Here is a 20952-nt window from a genome sequence, read left to right as displayed (position 1 = left end):
TTATGTTTCGGGCCAAGGTACTGCATTCCACAATACTTCCTCTCTCATTTTTTGTATTTTTTGAGTTTTTTTCTAAATATAAATAATTTTATAATATCAATGAAACATTTAATATTTTTTAAAAAATTTCCATATATATTATGAAAGAGAGAATATAGACAAAGCATATGCAAAAATAAATGCTAGCTAGTTCCCTACAAAAAATAGTTAAGAAAATGAAATTAAAAACTGCATTAAAAAATCATTTAATGCTTACTTTTGTAAGTAATTGATGAACTATATTAATAGAAAATATTTGTTTTTTTCTTTTGAAACAAGAGTAGAAAATATTTCTTAAAATCTTTAAGTTCAGGTATTTCTCAACATCATATTAATATTTTGACTTAATTGCACTTTTGGTCCCCCAACTTTGTCTTTCTTGTGAAAATCGTCCACCAACTACAAAATTAGCAAAAATCGTCCTTTTGGGGGACGATTTTCGCAGGAAGACAACGGTGAGGTGTAAACTTCTAGGACGGTTTTTGCTAATTTCATAGTTGAGGGATGATTTTCGCAGGAAGGACAAAGTTGAGGACCAAAAGTGCAATTAAGCCTAATATCTTTTATCTTTCAATAATATCTCAATTTTCTGTCTCTCTGACTGATATATTTTCATATCTTGCAGCCGGAAGCTATAACACTAATTCCTTCGAGGCTCTAAGATTAATAAGTGGATAACTCTCATAACAATTCATTCTTCATACACACAACATAAGGATCGAACCATCGACTAAATGCTTAAAGAACTCAACTATCTACCAATTGTGTTGTACCTTGTTGGTATTAGAACAAACACAAAGCAAAGCACACATTGCCATATTTATACGGCCACCATAAATAACAATGAACATATTTTGGATATCAATTACTTTCTCAAGAAAGTAATAATTTAAAAGTCCAACCTGAAGTTGTTATCTCTTAGGTCTAAAATAAAATGTCAAGAGCTATCTAGTTTTTCTCCCATACATGATAAGGAATGCAAAATTTTACTAGCTTTGTGATCCAACTAGGGTCCTTGAAATTACCCAACACACTTTACATGTACCAACACCATCACCAATATAGTAGCACAATAACAACAACTCATAATCAAATTTAATAATCATGCAATGGCATATTAAATATTTTCCTCCATCATAAAGCTTAGTTCTCATCTCATTTGTCTTGCTTTTCCAGTTCCTCATTGGTTTGATCCTGCAAAACCTCAATGCATTACCACACATATATCATCACATGTGCCACAATTTAGGCACAAAAACATATCATTCATGGCATATATACTTATACTAATACTCCAAAATAGCCTCACTCTTACTTTTTAATAATTACAATATTTCTTTTGATAAGCAAAAACAACGGTATTTAAGGAATTAAAGTTCAAATAGCAGCCCAATTAAGTACACGTAGTTTGTATACAAATTAAGTAGACTATTTGTGGGGTTGGGTAAACAGACTAATTAAGCGTTTATCACATACAAGTTTATTCATAAGTTAATTTAAAAAATTATTAAAATAAACTCAGGATTGCTCATAAGTAAGTATAAGTGTTTATTCATAAGCTAATATGAGCAACTTATGAAAATGAGTTCTAAACATATATACCATAAACAATTTTCATAAATTTAGTCAAACACTTTTATATGCTTACACTATAAAATGAACTCAAATAAACTTTCTCAAACGCACTTTCTCAAACGCAGTATGCTTAAGCAATCAGATTAAGAAATTACAAATAAGTGAGCTTAAGTCAAATTTTGTTTTACCTGAATAATCTTAGTCCTTTTGGAAGGTGATTCAGAATGTCGTGGAGGAAAAAACTGTAAGGTTTTCTTAGGTGTGTGCCCCTCAACCTTCTCTAAATCAATAAAAATTTTGTTCAGCTCGTTACTGCTGGAACTCTTCCCCATTGTTTCACGACTAGCCACGAAATATGGACGAGCATTGATCGCCTTAAGAACTCTATCAACGAGCTCGTCAAAATGTGGGCCAACTTTGATCTTATCAATAACTTCTTCATATAGTTTGTCAAAATCAAAAGCTATGCTTGTCCCACTTCCTAGATGAGGTGGAGCCATGCTTGTCCCATTTTCGTTCAGCCTGTTACTGCTGGAACTCTTCCCCATTGTTTCACGACCAGCCACGAAATCTGGATGGGCATTGATCACCTTAAGAACTCCACCAACGAGCTTGTCAAAATGTGGGCCAACCTTGATCTTCTCAATAACTTCTTCAAAGAGTTTGTCAAAATCAAAAGCCATGTTTGTCCCACTTCCAAGATGAGGTGGAGTCATCAATGCTCCTGGTGATGGTCTTTTTAAATTGATCGCCTTAAGAACTCCATCAACGAGCTTGTCAAAATGTGGGCCAACTTTAATCTTCTCAATAACTTCTTCAAAGAGTTTGTCAAAATCAAAAGCTATGCTTGTCCCACTTCCAAGATGAGGTGGAGTCATCAATGCTCCTGGTGATCGTCTTTTCAAATTAATTTCTTCATGGATGTTTTTCCATTTTTCTAAGGAAGCATGGTTCATCCCTTGAGCAGTAGTGGCCACATAAGGCACATTATTCATTCCTGAAGAAGCACTCGGATTACCATAACCTGGTATAGTATAAGGTTTTGTTAGAAAAATAAAAGCCAGACTATAAAAAGACATATAACTCATTTCAATACATATCAAAATACTAAAAAAAACATAAAGCTAATGATAAATACTTAGTGGTTATACAGTAAGACACAATACCTTTTAAAGAAGAATAAAGCTTCTTAAAGAAGCACCAGGGTTACCATAACCCGATACAAAATAAGGTCTTGTTAGAAAAATAAAAGCCAAAGACTAAAAAAAGACATAGAATTCCTTTGTTACAAAACTACTCAATCAAAATACTAAAAACATTTAAAGCTAATGATAAATACTTAGTGGTTATATAGCAAGACACGGTACCCCTTAAAGAAGAATAAAGCTTCTCAACGCATAATAACTCATTACTTTTCGTCTTTGTAACCATGCAAACTTTTAATTTCTAATTACGAGTAACCTTGTTTCTAACATGTTTAAGCTCAACAAATACAACTTTACCTAGTGAACCAGTGGCTGCCATACCCATCATATTGGCAGATATCGGCGACTCATTATTCATGTTAGAAGCTTCTTCCTTAAAGAGTATCCCCCTCAAAGGAGGGCGGGAAGAATCTTCATTCTTAACGCTGATCCAATATCCTCCTTGAAACTCTCCCTCAAATTTAGCACAAATTGTTTGTCCAACTTCTCGGCTCTGAGGTTGTTGAGTGTTTATCGTAGTGTTCTTTTTTTGGTTTGATTTTTCCATCTGCGTTCCTTTATGATCTCCTCTCCTCCCTACAGTACCATGAAAATTTCTTTCTTTCTTTTGCAATAATTACTTTAGGTATTGAAGTTATAACTATATGTGTATGACTACAATTGTATAGATATGTCAAATGAATTTCATCAAACTATTAGAGTATATACTACAATAATTTCCAGTTTTGAAATTACATGTAGACGAATTACTACCATTTTCAAAAATTTACCAGGCACACAATTGGGTGAACTAGGCAAAAAAAAGTTATGGAAAGCTCATAATCTACATCTACATCTACATCTACATCTACATCTACATCTACATCTACTTAATGGGAAGTTTGGAAAACACAATTCATAAGAGAGAAATTAGTTTTTTTAATCATTGGCCCACTTCTCCCCAGTTTCACCCCAATATTTTATCACCCTACTCCCTACCTTTTTTTTTTCCGACTAGCTAATCTGGGTTAGGCGAGGATGCAGAAGGGTAACCGAAGATCGTGGAAGGAGAAGGAGGAAGCATGCTCTGTGTGGGTGAGTACGTCGAGCAGAAGCGAAGATTGTGGAAAATCTCTTCGCTGGATACTGTTCATCCGTGTATGAGAAACTGTTCTGCTAGGTTTCCTCTTTCGCTGTGGTATATCCCAACTTCAGTTGCTTGATTTCGTATCTTTGCTCAGAAAACCAGATTCATATTTTACTTTCCAGGCTGTGGGATTTGGTATTTTCGAAATCTTGCCATATCTGCCCTTTTGAATCGCGTTTTCATCTTCTCTCAGTTGCCTATAAATTAACATGTAGTCGTGTTGTTGCGATTACTACATCCAGCTTCTTTAATTGTCTATCTTTGATCTACTTTCACCTGTTCTGTTGAGTGATTCTTCCCCAGACAATCAGACATGTCTGGACGAGTGAATCCCAGAGATAACTTGTGGGGTGTCTGGCCATTGGAAATAAATTTGTTTTGCTCTTGTTTTTGATAAATTTGTGGTGTGTGGGCCAGACATTTCACCTGCTTATTTTGTTTCTCATTTTGAATTTTGAAATATTTTCAGTATATCTACATTTGCTCAAGCTCTATTATCTCTGTTTTTGTGCAAGTTTCGAGGGAGGATGCTGGCATGAGTCTGTTGGGCTTGAAAATGGAAAGCCTGAGCACGCGATGAAGAAGAACTCTGCTGATATTGAAATGACTATGGGGAAAGGGATTTTCTGATAGAGACCATGTTTATTGATCTATTAAGTTGTCTACGAGAGCATGTTTAGACTTGAGTCTTGAAGTCAAGGTATATATTTTGTTCTTTTTGGATTTTATGTTTGCATTTTCCATGTTATTCAATGAATTGATATAGAGCCATAGCTGGTCAAGATGAATTTCATCCCAAAATTTTCCTTTGAGACCTTTTTATTTGATTATCTTTTCAGATTAGAACAGAAGAAATGGATTTGATAGCCGAGAGGTGCATTGGTGCTCATGATAGTGGGGAGAGAATCTGTGACCAACTTGATTCGAAGTGCAATGACTGGTGGTAAAAGCCCAAGAGGTAAGGCATAGTGTCTTCAGAATGCCAACATCTCAGATATGCTATCTTTCCCTGACAGACTTTGATAGAATAATAGTTTAAAGAGAGTTCTTCGTAATACCCATCACCCAATCTTGATGCCAATAGCCTGTGTCGTTTTTATTCATGTTTTATGTGTCTATCTATCAAATGTTATGTCATTATTCTCATCCTTTGTACTACATGAATCATGTAGTATTAATACACTAAGTGTAAAAGCAGTCACCTTTGTTGAGAGATGTCTCTGTCTAGCACAAGAAAGGAAAAATATTAAAAAGGTGTTGAACTGCACCGAAAAGGAACAACGTGTTGAGGAGAAAGTTTCTAGAAATGGATGTTTCTCATGTACATGAGGCAATCGATTAGGTGTGTTTTTTAAACTATCTTTGTTTTCCAAAGGATAGGATAATGTGCAGTTGGAAAAAAACACTAATCTTCATGTAGTACTGATTGGTATTTACTCTTTTCATTCATATTGTGACACTTACTCATGTATGGTTAGTTATCCAAACTATTTGTAGTTTTTGCTCTGTCAACATGAACCATTTGATGATTGAGAGTGGGGCTGTGAATAAGTAAAAGAAAAAACTGAGAAGAAAATTCTCATATATTGCCATGAGACTAATAGAATCACTTGTTATTGTTGGAAAAAAATTCAGTTTTTATTTGAACTAATTTTGTTCTTTATCTCTTTCCCTTTGTTTCTACTTTTAAATTGAATTTTTTTATGCAAATTTTAAAAGTGATTCGCCAAACCAAACAAAGGTTAGTTCTAAACCGGATTTTATGCAAACTAAATTTAATTCAAAACTAGGTAGTTCTGGATAGGCTTTTTGTCCTTGGGAACACTTCAAATGATTGTTTTTGCATTCTCATGTGTTTTGAAGTATTAGATGTTATTTATAAAAATAATAATAATATTCCAACTTAATTGCACTGAAATCTTAATTTCTCCCCATTTCACTTCTGCAGAAAAGGAAGGCCGAGACAAGCAATGATCCTTCTGTTTCCAAGTGAGTTAATATGAGAAGATGAAAAGCAGCAGAATTAGAATCGATTAGAATATGCGACAGGAAACTCTATTTTGCTATAACATTTTAGTACTGAACTTGAGATCCGTGATTCTTTTTTACATTTTCTGATCGTCATTTAGCTCTTATTCTGATTTCTTTCAGGAACTGATATAACTACAAAAGTACGTTATAAACTATATTTTGATCAAATAAGTTGCAAACTTAGGAACCGAATAAGTTGTTCGTCACACATAACTATTTTGATCAAATAAGTTATAAACTAGGTTAATTAGAACCTGTGATGTGTATTGGTTCAAGTGGCATGTATTTAATTCTCATAAAGTAATATCTCGGTTTGTCTCTTGTATCTACATCTACATCTACATCTACATCTACATACACTTAATGGGCTGTTAGAACAGCACTATTCATAAGAGAAATTGCATCTTGGCCATTCATTCTCTTTGATCCTACGGTTCATGTTTTTTTTTATCATTTTTTGTTTTGCAAATTTGTTTTTGTTGGACTCTCTCTCTTTTTGTTCTCCAGCTGTTGTTGTCGGCCCATTACTTGTACTTGTATGTATTTTTTTTATCCGTTCCAGCTGTTGTCGGCCCAGTTCCACTATTCACCCATCATCTAGGTTTTGCCTTTTGCTTCTGAACGGTTCAATCAACTGCATTCCAGCGGCTTTGTGGCAGAGGGTATGGGTGACGGTTGTACGAACTCGAAGTGGGTGTTTCAGCAAGAGAGAAGGAGGCAGCTTGCGTTTTCATGAGAACTATTCATTCATCATCAACCAAAATTGAAGCGGGTTTTTGGCAGAGGGTATGGTGAGACTTGTACGAAAGATGGAGATGCTTGGGCTCTGGCGGAAGTACTTGATGCAGAAGCAGTTTTGAATTCTTTCATTGATGCGACTTGTATGAGATGGAATTTGGTTTGATTTGTAGAAAGAGCTAGCTTCCTCTCTAACTTCTTCGTTCAATCTCCCTTCTCTATAAATTGCTCTACTAAATTGACTGATTGATTGTACAAATAGTTAACCTATCCCTATTCGAATGACTATCTACTGGTAGAGTTATGGGTTCTGTATATTTTTATATTAAATCTTCATCCCAAGCTATCTATAAATACCACCACTGTTTTGTTATTTTTCCTCATCCTTTGTTGTTCCTTTCTTTGGGGGTTGTAGTATCCAAACTTATTTGTGCATTTTTCATATTCTGTTGTGTTCTCTTGGTGGTTTTAATGGCTGGATCATTGAATCCCCTTCGTTCCATATGCATTGGGATCGATCCTAAAAAAGATACTTGGAGAGTGAAGGTGTTCTATTTCTTGGTGTTCTTTCTCAGAGCAAACCTGCTTTTTGCTATAAATATTCCCACAATTGTTCTTTCATTTCAAATTTTGTATTTGTCTTCATGTATCTCATTCTTTTCCTCTTCTTCCATGCTTACAGAGAAAACACTTTAACCTAGGGAAAGAGGGATGGAGGTCTGTATGTAGAGGACTGGTGGAAGCTAGATGACCATGTGTGCGAAGGTATGTGAATTGCTTTGTCTTTAGTTTTGAAATCCTAATTCTAGGTTTCAGGTTTATCATTCTCTTTTCATATTTGAAATCTTATTCGGTTATTTTTTCTGGTTACATGAAATCTTCTTCTTTGAATTTGTGACCACGAACTAACAAAACAACAAGAAGAAAAAGAAGAAAAATCCTCCATAGATAGATTTAACATGAACGCCAAATGTTTTGACCTATTAGTGGCTTCCATTCCTACTTGCGACTAATATTATTAGAGCTTTCTTTAGTAAGTTCATTTTTTTATTATATCTATGTTTCACTTTTTCTTTGATGCCCCTATTTTTGAAGTAGGTCAATTGACAAACCACTAAGACATATAGAGATAGTTTGAAGTCAGTTTTTAGGAGATTATGGATGGAAGAGGGGTGGAAGAAAAGTAACACTGACAGAAGATGGAAAACAAAAATGAAAAATGAAAAAAAAGGGTGGGAGATGGCTTAATCCTTAACTTTCTTCTTAATGTTTATTTCAGCTGTAGTAGATGTGTCCTGGTGATTCCTCCAAACCAGATGCTAGCATCTCGTCTTAATCAATGCAGAGGTTGTATTGCTCACTAAAATTTCTGGCATGGAATATTTCCTAGTGGTATTTTTATTTTAAAAGTTTTTCTTCGTTCTGATTTCTATTTGAAATTTATGAAGTTTACCCATGATGAGCTAGGATCCACTATCTTTCAGTTTTTGTTTTATTCTAAGTTGGGGAATTGATTTTGGTTTCACAATTTTGTTAAGTGATGTTTGCTTGGGTCGTGTCTGCTTGATTTATATTGAACCCCTTATTTTTGTAAATATAATATTGATTAACTTTTACGAATGGTTGGATTAGTATAGGTGAATGCAGGGAGGGAACTGTTATGGACCACATTTACTTTTCTTTTCAAGTTCCTTGTTGATTCCTTCATAATTTTGGTGTGTATTTGAATGAAAAAGTTTTGTTCCCTGAATTGAAGAAGGCATGAGACATTTTACCTTCGACACCAACACTTTTAATATTAGCTAACTGGATAATTATGGAATCAAATTATAATGTAGTGACATGGAATGTAAGATTATCAGCGACATATAGCTTCAAATATCCACAGAATCTAAATGATTCACTTCCCAAAGAAAATCTAAATTATCTTCTTCTTTCTTAGTTTTAATTTCAATTTGATTCTTTGTTTGATTGAATGGATTTTGGATCTTTCTCGGAGATTCAATGTGACCTCAGATCATTGATTTTTGAAATGGGATTGGTTTGGTGTGTCTATGTCAATGGTTTGATGTGTAAATGACTCTTTTGTGGTGCATATGCCAGTTGTGGCTGTGGTCCTGTTTTGGCTTCCATGAACCTTCCTCTTCTTCTATATAAGCCAAATTTTGATATTCTGCACTCTCCTATCATGTTCTCAATCAATCTTATATATGCCAAGTGTCATAATAATTATCTTTATGTATGAAGACAGTGGTTAAACAGTTATTTTCAATGTATATGCACTCTTCTTGCAATAAGACAAAGGTTTGGTGGGTGTATAAGACTTTTTGTGGTGCTTGATAGAGGGTATCTATTTATCAAATTGGAGCTGTAGGGTGCTCACCAGTTCTTAGTCGATTCAGTTTCCCTGTTTATTTTTTGTTTTCTCTGCATTGCCCTGTCTTTCTAAGTCAAGTATGTGTGAGAGGTACATGTATTTCACAGAAAAAACACAGTGCCAAGATTGATTTCCATGTCCAATTAATGATCCTCTAATTGAGCTTGTGTTGTGTTAATCCTGTTAGGAGCATGTGTTGTGGTAGAGATACTTGGAAACAGTCTGATGCCTATCTGGAAGGTTGAATGTAGGTTAAACTAGCAACAGTCTGATACCTATTTAATTCTAACATTAAAGAAGTTGATGCATATAGTTAAAAATGTAATCGTCTTTACTGCCTTTCTCAATCTATTTTCCTTTTTTGACATAGAGGTTGTAACTAAAAAAAATCAAGGTCATAGCACCATTCCTGTTTTCTTTTATTTGTGTTCCATATTTCCTAGCAAATCTTGCTTTCATAGTTAGGATGCCTTTTAAGGCCATAGCAAATCTCTACTATTTAATTCTTTCTATTTTCTCTTTGATCATGCATGCATTGTAATTTTAAAATTAGGATGAAGTTGAAGTGGTTTTAGTTATAATCTGACTATTTGAGTTAGTTGCAGTATTAAGGACTAATGTTGTTTCAATTCAAAGAATTGACAAATTGATGTGTGTTTAGGTTGGGACAAAATCTATATGATTAGACACCATGTGGACACGCATTTCATGGGTCCTGCATCCGAACATGTTAGGCTGTTAGTCTCATAATGTTATAGTAGTAAGCAAAATGAAGTTTTTTCTATTGATATATACTAACAATGGGTGAAAATTGATCAGCAGGTACCTTCTAAGTCATCTTTATTTTCTTATTTATATGAGGAGCAAACAGAAATGTCATAAGCACAATAGAGAATGGGTCCTGCATCTTAACATGTTAGGCTGTTAGTCTCATAATGTTATATTAGTAAGCAAAATGAAGTTTTTCTATTGATATATACTAACAATGGGTGAAAATTGATCTGTCGGAGCTGAGAAATCTCAGTTCCTTTCTCATTTTCTTATATTCCTTATTTTACTTTCATCTTCTGTAAGTAATTTTAAAAACGAACACGTACTAAGGTACAATGGTTATTGATTTATGTTTTTTTATTGATAGTACAAACTCTGCCAATTGTTTATCATAAAAGCTGGCCCTTAGTGTTGGTTGTTGTGGAACACTGTCAAGTCTTTTCATGATCTTAAAAGAGCTTCAAATATTCATGGATGTTAATTAGTTACTTATTTACTTGATTTGTTTAATGTTCATACCATTATGTGTTAATCATGTATTCTTTATGAGCTTCTTCTAAGATAACTTCTGATGATGACACCGCTTTAAGTGGTGGGTGGAGTTATATTAGGTGCGGGTTAAAAGTTGTGTGGACACCAGCACAATTTTAGAATGATTTTTCTTCAAGTGGTAAAATACCAAATCTCTATGTCCTTAAGTGTTTCTTTCATTGGAAGCTAACTTTTGGCTCTAGATGGCTCTAGATGGTGCTTATTGGGATTATGGTTATGTTGGGTAAATGATCATGGCATCACCACATATACCATGCGCTTCATGATTTCCTTAAAAAAAAATGACACCTACTTGCTTAATCATTATGAAGGTTTTTCCCTTTTTTTATGTCTTTTACCTTTATTCTTTTGGCTCTGATATGTATGGTTGTGCTTGATCTTGTGCTAACTTTGACTAACACCTTGGAAGTATTGTTTTTTGATAAAGGTTTTACATTTTCACTTCTTCTATGTCCTTTTTGATATTTTAACTGGAGCCATAACCGCATCCTTTTCTTTCCCAAAGGATTTTATTGTTGTTGATATTGCTAGAAGTAGAACTTTTTCCAAATATTTTCCTCAAGATATTGAATATGACAACTGTCTTGCACTCCAACTTGAGTGGTCAAGTTTGAATTTGGGCACACCTGCTTCAAGCATTCAGCCAACTAAATTGAAGCTTTCTCTACCATTAAGGAAAGAGTCATATTTGTTTCTTATTGTTGACTACTATTTTTCCCTAATGAGCTAGCTATATGTCAGTGTTGTTATTGAGGTTTCCATGACCCTGCTTCTTCTGTCATGTGTATTCTTTTTGTTATGCTCATGTGCCTATGTTAGTTGCTTCTCATATTAATTCTAAATTTGGTTTTTGTTTAGTTTGTGAATTATTATTTGTTGGCTCACTGCATCTCCTTTTGCGTTCCTTTCTGTTTTTGTTTCTATTTTGGTTTCATTACAGATAATTGTTGAGTTAATTTTCTTTATATGACCAATTTTGGTGCTTGAATTTGTAGGATATTTCTTGCTGCTTCAGGTATAAGATATTGACACTTGCTCATGTAATTTTATCTTCGAATCTTTACTATATATTATCTCATCATGTTTCCACTACTATAAACCTTTTGAATTTGTTTAGTTTTCCTCCATAGTAATTTATGCCTATATCTCGTGTGTAGAATGAATAAGTGAATATATGGGGATCGGACGAGAAGCACGGTAATGAATTTATAGGTGGTTTGCTAAGGTCTCGGTGCTGCCATGGAGACCTCCAATGCTGGAAGGGCACTTCTTGAAGCACGTGATCAAGGTAACTATGAAGTGATTGGAGAGGGAGACCGAGGAGGATATCAAGAAGATGCTTCTGATTAATTATGTTTTGGAGTTCATATAGCTCTACTAAAGATTCAAATACATACTTTCTCAGAGAACTGATGGGTTCCAGCCCTGTAAATTGATAGAATTGAAGTCTGGTACCCATCTATTGGAACATACTATTACATGTTGAATTTCTTATTTTTCAATATTTATTTCACTATTTTTATCTATATCTATGTAAGATTGGATACTCTCACCACAAGTTGTGTGTGAGGTAGACAATATTATTTATAATAATAAAATGACAGAATATGCTAAGAATATTCTGAGGCATATTACAAAGTAAATCAATAATTAAATAAAGGAATATCCCATAGGATATTACTCCTAGTTATCTCTAACACCCCCCGTCAAGCTTAGCGTTGGACTAAGACCAACCCGAAGCTTGGATCTAAAAAGGTCAAACAATGGACGAGGCAACGCCTTAGTGAAAATATCAGCAAGTTGGAGAGAAGTGGGCACATGACGAACAGCTAATCGACTAGAGGAAACCAGCTCACGAATGAAATGACAATCCAAGTCAATGTGTTTGGCATGCTTATGCGCAACGGGATTTTGAGCCATAAATAAAGCACTCTGGTTGTCACTAAGAAGAAGAGGAGTCGCGGATAACCGAACACGAAGCTCATGAAGAAGATTAAGCAACCAAACCAGCTCAGAAGCAGTATTAGCCATAGCTCGGTACTCAGATTCACAACTAGAGCGAGCAACAGTGGGTTGTTTCTTGGCACTCCAAGACAAAAGATTATCACCAAGAAAAATAGCATAGTCGTAAGTAGAGCGACGAGTGTCCGTGCAGCGAGCCCAATCAGCATCACTATAACCAAGAACAGCTGGGGAAGAGGTACGACAAAACGTAAGACCAAAATGTTGCGTGCCACAGACATAACAAAGAATGCGTTTGACAGCCTGAAAATGATCCACAGTCGGAGCCTGAAGGAACTGACTAACAGTGTTAACAGCATATGACAAGTCAGGGCAAGTAATAGTCAAATACTGCAAGGCCCCAACGAGAGAGCGATAATGCGTAGGATCGGAGTAAGCCTCACCAGAACCGACAAGATGAGAACCAACAGCCAAGGGCGTAGAAACATGACTGACCTCAAGCATCATAGCACGAGAAAGCAAATCATGGGCATATTTGGCCTGTCCCAAGAACAAACCATCAGCAGTGTAAGTGATCTCAAGGCCAAGGAAGTAGCCAAGCTGACCCAGATATTTAATGGCGAACTCAGCATTAAGGCGAGCAATAAACTGAGTCAGAAGGGACGAATCACTACCAGTAAGGATGATGTCATCCACATACACAAGAAGATAAAGAGTAATATGTCCTTTGTAGAAAAAGAATAAGGATGGATCAGCCCGACTACACGAAAAACCATAACGCAGGAGAAAAGAGCTCAAGCGCTGAAACCAAGCACGAGGCGCCTGTTTGAGGCCGTAGAGGGCCTTGTTCAAGCGACACACATGAGTCGGGAAACGAGGATCAACAAATCCAGGAGGCTGCTCCATATAAATAGTCTCAGTGAGATGACCATGAAGGAAAGCATTTTTGACATCCAACTGATGAAGCTGCCAATCATTAAGCACAGCAAGAGATAAAATAAGGCGTACAGTAGTAGCTTTGACAACAGGACTGAAAGTAAGTGAGTAATCAAACCCTGGAATCTGTGTGAAACCCTGAGCCACCAAACGCGCTTTTAAGCGCTCAACAGTGCCGTCACTATGGAATTTTGTGCGAAAAACCCATTTACTTCCAACAACATTGGTAGTAGAAGGACGAGGAACCAAAGTCCAAGTACAATTCTTATGAAGGGCAGAAAGTTCATCCTCCATTGCTGCCAACCACTGAGGATGCTTCATAGCAGATTTGAATCCCTTAGGCTCAGTAACAGTATGCAAAGCAGTGAGAAGACCAGTAGGCTGAGCATGAACCAAGGCATATCGCAGATTCGGCTTAAAAATACTATTCTGAGAGCGAGTCTGCGGACGAGCAACAATAGGAGCAAGTGGAGCCTGAGCCACAGCAGGAGGAGTAGCAGGTGGTGAAGCAGCCTGAGCCTGAGGCCCAACAGGAGGGGTGGCCGGCTGTGCTGGGGAAGTAGGAGCCGGCGAAGGTGGTGCATCGTCAAGAGGAACCGGCAGAGCAGGTAGGGCATCTGAGTCAGCACAAGAGGGACAAGACAGAGAACCTGTAGGCGGTGAATTCTCCGGAACAACAGGAAGAACGGATGGTGGAGATGGAGGAGAACCGGCAGCCGGTTCATAAAATGTAGAGACCACCAAGTCATTAGGTGAAGAGTGAGAACCTGCAAAAGGGAAGCAAAATTCATCAAATTGAGCATGACGGGACACATAAGTCCGAGAAAGAGCCGGATCGAAGCACTTAAATCCCTTGTGGTAACTGCTATATCCCAAAAATATGCAAGGAGTACTCCGAGGGCTAAATTTATTTTTCATGTAAGGACGCAAGCACGGGAACACCCGACATCCAAAAGGATGAAAATTAGCATACGTAGGCGCAACATGGAACAGAAGCTGAAATGGAATCTGATTAGAGAGCACCTTAGAAGGGACACGGTTAATAATATAGACCGCAGTACTGAAAGCATCAACCCAATAGCTAGTATGGACATGTGAGTGATACAACATAGCAAGACCAAGCTCAAGAACATGTCTGTGTTTCCTTTCAACTCGTCCATTTTGTGCCTGAGTATGAGGGCATGAAAAACGATGAAGCACACCAGAGGAAGCAAATAAAGTCTGGACTTTGTTATTAGTGAACTCGGTGCCATTATCACTTTGAAAAACTTTGATCGACCGGGAGAATTGATTTTCCACAAACGCTTTGAAGCGAACAAGAACGTCATAAAAATCAGACTTGCGCTTTAATGGATAAAACCAAGTAAACCGGGAAAAATCATCCACAAAAATAACAAAGTATGAAAAATCATCAGCAGAAGCAACAGGAGATGGTCCCCACAAATCACAATGGATAAGGTCTAAAACTGCAGAAGCTCTTTTATTATTATCATAAAAGACTAGACGTTTACTTTTAGCCATCTGACAAGAAGTGCAACAGATAGGCTTAGGCAAAATAGAAGAAACATTGAAACAACCAAGTTTATGCAACTGTTGAATAGTTTCAAAATTAACATGTCCTAATCGTGAGTGCCACAATTCAAAGGAGGCACGAAGTAATGGAGAACTGGTAGTAAGCAGCGCCTGCGATCCTTGGTCAAGCACATAAAGTCCGTTATCACATCGGCCCCTTCCCAGAACGGCGCCTGTCTGTCGGTTCTGAATAACAAAAGAATCATCCAGAAAAATAGCTTTAGCATTATGGTTACGAGTCAATTTGCTAACAGAGACAAGATTTTTAGTTAATTGAGGCACAACCAAAACATTAAATAAAGGAACAGAATGTGAAACAGAACGAGAACCAATATGAGTAATATGTAAACCAGCCCCATTACCAACAAGAACACGATCATTACCAGAGTAGTCCTGAGAGTCTGTCAGCTGAGATAGAGAAGGAGTCATATGAGAAGTGGCACCTGTATCCATGTACCAGTCAGAACGGTTTGAGTTGTCCAATGAACAACCCGCAGCAAATGATTGGGCCAAATTTGCAGACTCAGAAGAACGATCCCAGCGAATCGGACACTTATCAGCATAGTGACCCTGCTCACGACAAATTTGACAGCGAGGTGTGTAAGAGCCACGACGACCAGAGCCACCATTATTGCGACGCTGGCGAGATCCACCATTAGAGTTTCCACGATGGCCACCACGAGAACCACCTCCGGAATTTCCACGGTTGCCATTAGTGGAAGTCTGAGTACCAGAAGAGCGGGGCTGATTGCTCGCATGGAAGGCAGCAGGCGGAGGGGTCACTGATTCTTCAAGAGAAGCCTGAAAAATAGCATGGCTCTCGACCTTACAAAGAATGTCAGTAAAGAAAGGTAGGGGTACCTGATCAAGCTGACCCGTGGAAAAATTTGCATATGAGGGGCCAAGACCACGAAGGAACCAGTGAACTTTATCATCATTAGGCACAGGTGCACCAATAGCAGCCAGCTGATCACAGATAGTGCGAAATTTCCGCCCGTACTCAGAAACTGAGAGAGAACCACGACGCATGAGTTGAAGTTCATCACGGAGACGTAGTTCACGTGCCTTGCTGCGAGAGGCATAAGCAGAGTGTAAAGCAACCCAAACATCACGAGCAGTGGTGGCGCTGAGAGTCTCAGATAAGGCCTCCTCGGTGAGGGAGGATAGAAGCAGACTGTTGACATTACGATCTCGAGCCTGCCACTCAGCATAAAGAGGATTTGGAGAGGGAACACCATTACGTACTGGTTGAGTAACAGTTTGTGCAAAGGTCTGTTGAGTAAATTCTGACGGAGGATCAACGGTAGGATCAACAATATCATACAAGTTCTGATTCTGAAGAAGAGCAGTAACTTGTTTACGCCAGAGGAGAAAATTATCTGGTTTAAGTTTCACCGTAAGCATATGCACCAAAGTATTCATGGAGAAAGTCGGAGGAGTAGCATCAGAAGCCATGTGGAAAATAAAAAATCAAGTGCCCCAAAAGGTAAAATTAAACTGCTGTGAACTACTGGGAAAGGGAAAAAAAAATCAGTTCGGTCAAACAGCAAAAAAAATTGAAGTGAAAAAGCAACCGGCGTTGAACACGAGGGATGATGGAGTGCAGCAGGAGACAGGTTGACTGGGCACGTGTCTGGCGGCGCACGTGTGTGTGAAGTTGGCGGCTGGACAAGACACCAAGCTGGCTGGCACGCGGATGACCAAGGAAGCTGTCGGCGTGGGAAACAAGGTGTCTGGCGGCGGGAGACAAGGAAGCAGACAGCAGCAGGCGCGAGTGCACAAAGGGGACAGCACGGAGCACAAGGAATCTGGCACACGGAATCCCAAAACCGGCTTGGAGACAAGGTTGTCTGGCGGCGCGGATGACCAAGGTTGAGGATGACTTCAGCGGCGCGGAAAGCTGGTAGAGGATGACGTCAGCGGCGCGGAAAAGGATTGTAGGAAAATAAAAAGAGAAAGAAGACTGTGGGAGGTGGCGGCACAGAGAGAGTTTGGAGGCTAGGGTTTCAACCTAAACCTGATACTATGTAAGATTGGATACTCTCACCACAAGTTGTGTGTGAGGTAGACAATATTATTTATAATAATAAAATGACAGAATATGCTAAGAATATTCTGAGGCATATTACAAAGTAAATCAATAATTAATAAAGGAATATCCCGTAGGATATTACTCCTAGTTATCTCTAACAATCTATTTTACTACTTTTTTTGGAAAAGTTATATCCAATATGTGATTATGAAGGAGTGTAAGAAGGCTTTTGACGTGGACGAATGAGGAGAAAACGGTTGTATATGATGACCAATGTCGAAGCAATATATCAAGACCGAAGTCACAATTGTGGGTTGCAACTGCTAAATAACCAGCTACTTTATTAAAGTGGCGTTGAACATTATGGAACATTAAAAATTCAATATAATATCTCTTCATCAACGTGTTATCATTTTCTTCTTACAAATAAAAGATGAATACTGCTGTCTTCACATCTTTTTTGTAAATTATTTATTTAATTTTTTTTAAAGGAAAAAAAAAGCTTAAGTTAATAATTTATATAAAAAAAAATAGATAGTTAAATTGAATCTTCGTGCATCTCAATGAACCAATAAAATTATAAATAAATAAAATATAAAAATGATATTTCACTTATCTTAAATGTGATTGGTCCACCTAGGATATGGATTATTTAACCCAAATTTTTTTAATGGTCATTTAAACTATATATATATAGTTGAAAAAATTACAAATTATTAGTATATAAATTAATTTGTTTATTTTTTTTATAGGAAAATGTTAGTGGTTAGTAATTACAAATGCTCATCATCAGGGTTCGAACCCTGGGCCTCCATCTCCAACACCTATTTCTATCACACCCATTAATTTGTTTATCTTAATAAATTAAAGAATTAATTGTATTAAATTGTAAAATCGCTCGTCCGTGCATCGCACGGAAACGGGCAACTATCCTAGTTTATAGAAGATGGAAAACGCGAGAAAATGAAAATTTCGCGATTCCGATTTTTCCTGAGCGTTCCTCTGTGAATTCTAAGATAGATTCTGGCGACAGAATTCCAAAACTGGAAACAGGTTTCTCAGAATTAAGGCAAACGATCCAAAGTCGGTGTAAATCTATTTTACCCGAAAAACTATTTTTTGCAGTTGATGTCGGATGAGAAAACTTCTTTCTGAAGAAAGATTAGAAACATCTACGAGTGTGGAATCTTCGTTTGAAGCCCCGAATAGAAAAAGTCTCAATCGACAGTTTATTTTAAGGTTCTTGAGCTATCAGAGATTCAGTTTCGGCAAACTTCCGAGAATTAGATTCGGACGTTCGTACATTCCAGGGTTTCGTATCGAAACGCTTGTCATGGAAAGGATTAAGAGAAGTTCTAATATTCCTCTGAATATTTTTGGAATTAGTTCCTATAGTGCTTTAAAAGTAAATTAATCGTTTACTAACGCTCTTGCACCTAAATATTTTTATAGCTCACAGTATAATGCCCCAATTATGTTTTCTATCTAAAGACACATTGATATGCATTTTACATTCCATGTGCTTTTGAAATAACTATTCTAAATTCAATAATTTATGTGTAGGTCCTAATTTAATTATTGATTCCATGCAGAGTGGGGGCCAGTTCACATGCATTTTACATTCCATGTGCTTTTGGAATGTAAGTGGTGTGATGGGGTGAACGGTGGAGCACATGGTGAATTTTCTCCTCGCAATGGGAAGTATGTGAGAAAATTCATTTTCTCCTCAAATTTAGTCTATAGACAATAATTTAATGTTACATGTTACAAGTAACCAAATAAATGTTTAAAGACTTCTTACCTCTTGTCAACCCAAGTCTGATCTTTCTTCTTAATGTACCTTTGAAAACCCTATGGATATGCACCTCTCTTCCTAACTCTCTCGCCTAATATATAGAACATGATTATAAATCATGTGTAATACAATTATATAGTGTGAACTTGAAAATCTAAAATAATGAGATCAATAATTGACCTATAAACATTGGGGTGGACAGACTCATAAAATTGGAACGAAATAAAGATGAGTGAACAATTTCATAATTAATACTAGGGGTGCACATAGGTCAGATCAACCCGATTCGAACCTAACCCAGAAATACAGATTGGTTCGAGCTCGCAAAACAATTTGGATTTGAAGCTAGGCAACTCGAGGTGTTTGGTTCAAGTCTCGGGTTAGGGAGATCAAAATTTGAACCGACTTGAGACCCGACCATACTATCAAAGTCTAGTCGCGTTCCACACTTTCACTAACAACCTTCACATTTCAATACACATTTTCACTCCTAAAACCTAACCCTAGGTGGACTGGTCAGGACTTTGGGTCCACTAGCTAGTGTTGGGCATCCTGACTTGGAAGGGTTCCAGGTCGCAGCGTGCCTCCTATTAAGGGGCCTAACTGAGGATTAGCAAGAGCGACACGTTCCAAGGAAGACGCTGCAGAGAATGTGAATGGAAGACACACTTCATCCTCGAGACTTGGACTTGGTGTTTTACTAGCATGTGGATTGGTTAGGGCGCCTCACCTCGAAGCTAGCGGCTCGACCCTACACATAGGGGGTCATGGGCCCCATGGCGAGTCCACTTCTATGGACCTAGCAGGAGTCAACGTTAGTTCTTCCATATCAATCAATCATGCTCCTCTCAGCATCCCTGTGCGACTATCATCCATCTGATTCAAAGTTTGATGGAGAGAAAGATTGTGTGAAGATAACTCATGTTTTGAGAGAAGGAAACCACGTTGCGAATTGTTTGACCAAATAAGCTCATGGTAGAAGCCCTTGTCTGCATTTTCTACATAACTCTCCTATAGAGTATGCTAATTTCCTCTTTTATGATGTGTGTGAGACTTCATTTTACCATGGTGTTAAGACTCATGCAAGGGTTGCCACTTGCCAAGTCTCTGCTCCATTTGAATTGGGCTCAGCACAATACAAAGAGGTCACCAGACACCACCCTAATACATATTTGCTTCCCGCACGCATTCGATTCTTCACGAAACCGAAAGCCCAAGCTTACGGAGTTCATACGTGGTTGGCTCTTACTGGATGATAAATTTCTGATTGTTTTCCATGAATATTTTAAGACAAAGTTCATGTAGTTTAGGTGGGATTGTTATATCTAATGTATACTGGAAGCGCTGCATCTACCATCTACTTAAGTAGAATTTAAAAGCTAAGCTAATATATTTTGTCTTATTTTTCAGTTCAGTTTCTCTTCATCCTTGTCTTGTTCCCATTGTATTACTAAGGTGCACACGGACTAGTTCAGATGAGTTCACCAAAATAGAATCTGAACTAAACAAAAGGGTACAAGTTGGATTAGATCGGGTATGATTTATTTGTACGAATCCGAAATGAATTAAACCGATAACATTCGGGTTGGATCACCTACTCTGAAATGAATTAAACCAATGATATATACATATGTGGACTTTTTTTGATGTTTTCTGAGTATTACCTTTGGAACTCTTTTTCTTTCTATGTGAATTGAAGTGAATGTTTGGATGGATACGAGTAGATTTTCACGTTTGATTCTATGAGAAGTTACTCCAAGTAAAATTTATCGTAATAGAATTGATTCTATGAGAAGTTACTCAAAGTAACTTTTATCGTAGTAGAATTGATTCTGGAAGATCTCAATGAATCCAAAAATGCTAGAAGTAGATCCAATTCATTAGGTGACTCGAATCGATTTTGAGGTTGTACCCTCGTTATCTATTTGTGTGACTGCAGAGAGGGTAGAAAATTAAGCATCTCATATATCTGGAAGTTTTTTTTTGGTAATGAAGAAAAGAAGCATTTTTTGGATCAACTGTACTTTTTTTTGTCAACTTTTGATCTACTGCAATGGGAAAAAAAGTGTTTTTGGTAAAAAAAATAAAGAAAATAAATGTATTTTTTGGCCTCTTTTTCACATTTTTGGATCATGGGTTTGGGCTGTGGTATTCTATGGTATTGGATCACTGGAGCCAGACAAACAAGTAAAAAGAGCAATACGAGACGGTGTTCACAAAAATAGAACAATATATAATAAT

Source organism: Lotus japonicus, chromosome 2, assembly GCF_012489685.1.
Source record: "Lotus japonicus ecotype B-129 chromosome 2, LjGifu_v1.2".
NCBI classification, from domain to species: Eukaryota; Viridiplantae; Streptophyta; class Magnoliopsida; order Fabales; family Fabaceae; genus Lotus; species Lotus japonicus.
This window is presented reverse-complemented; position numbering follows the sequence as displayed.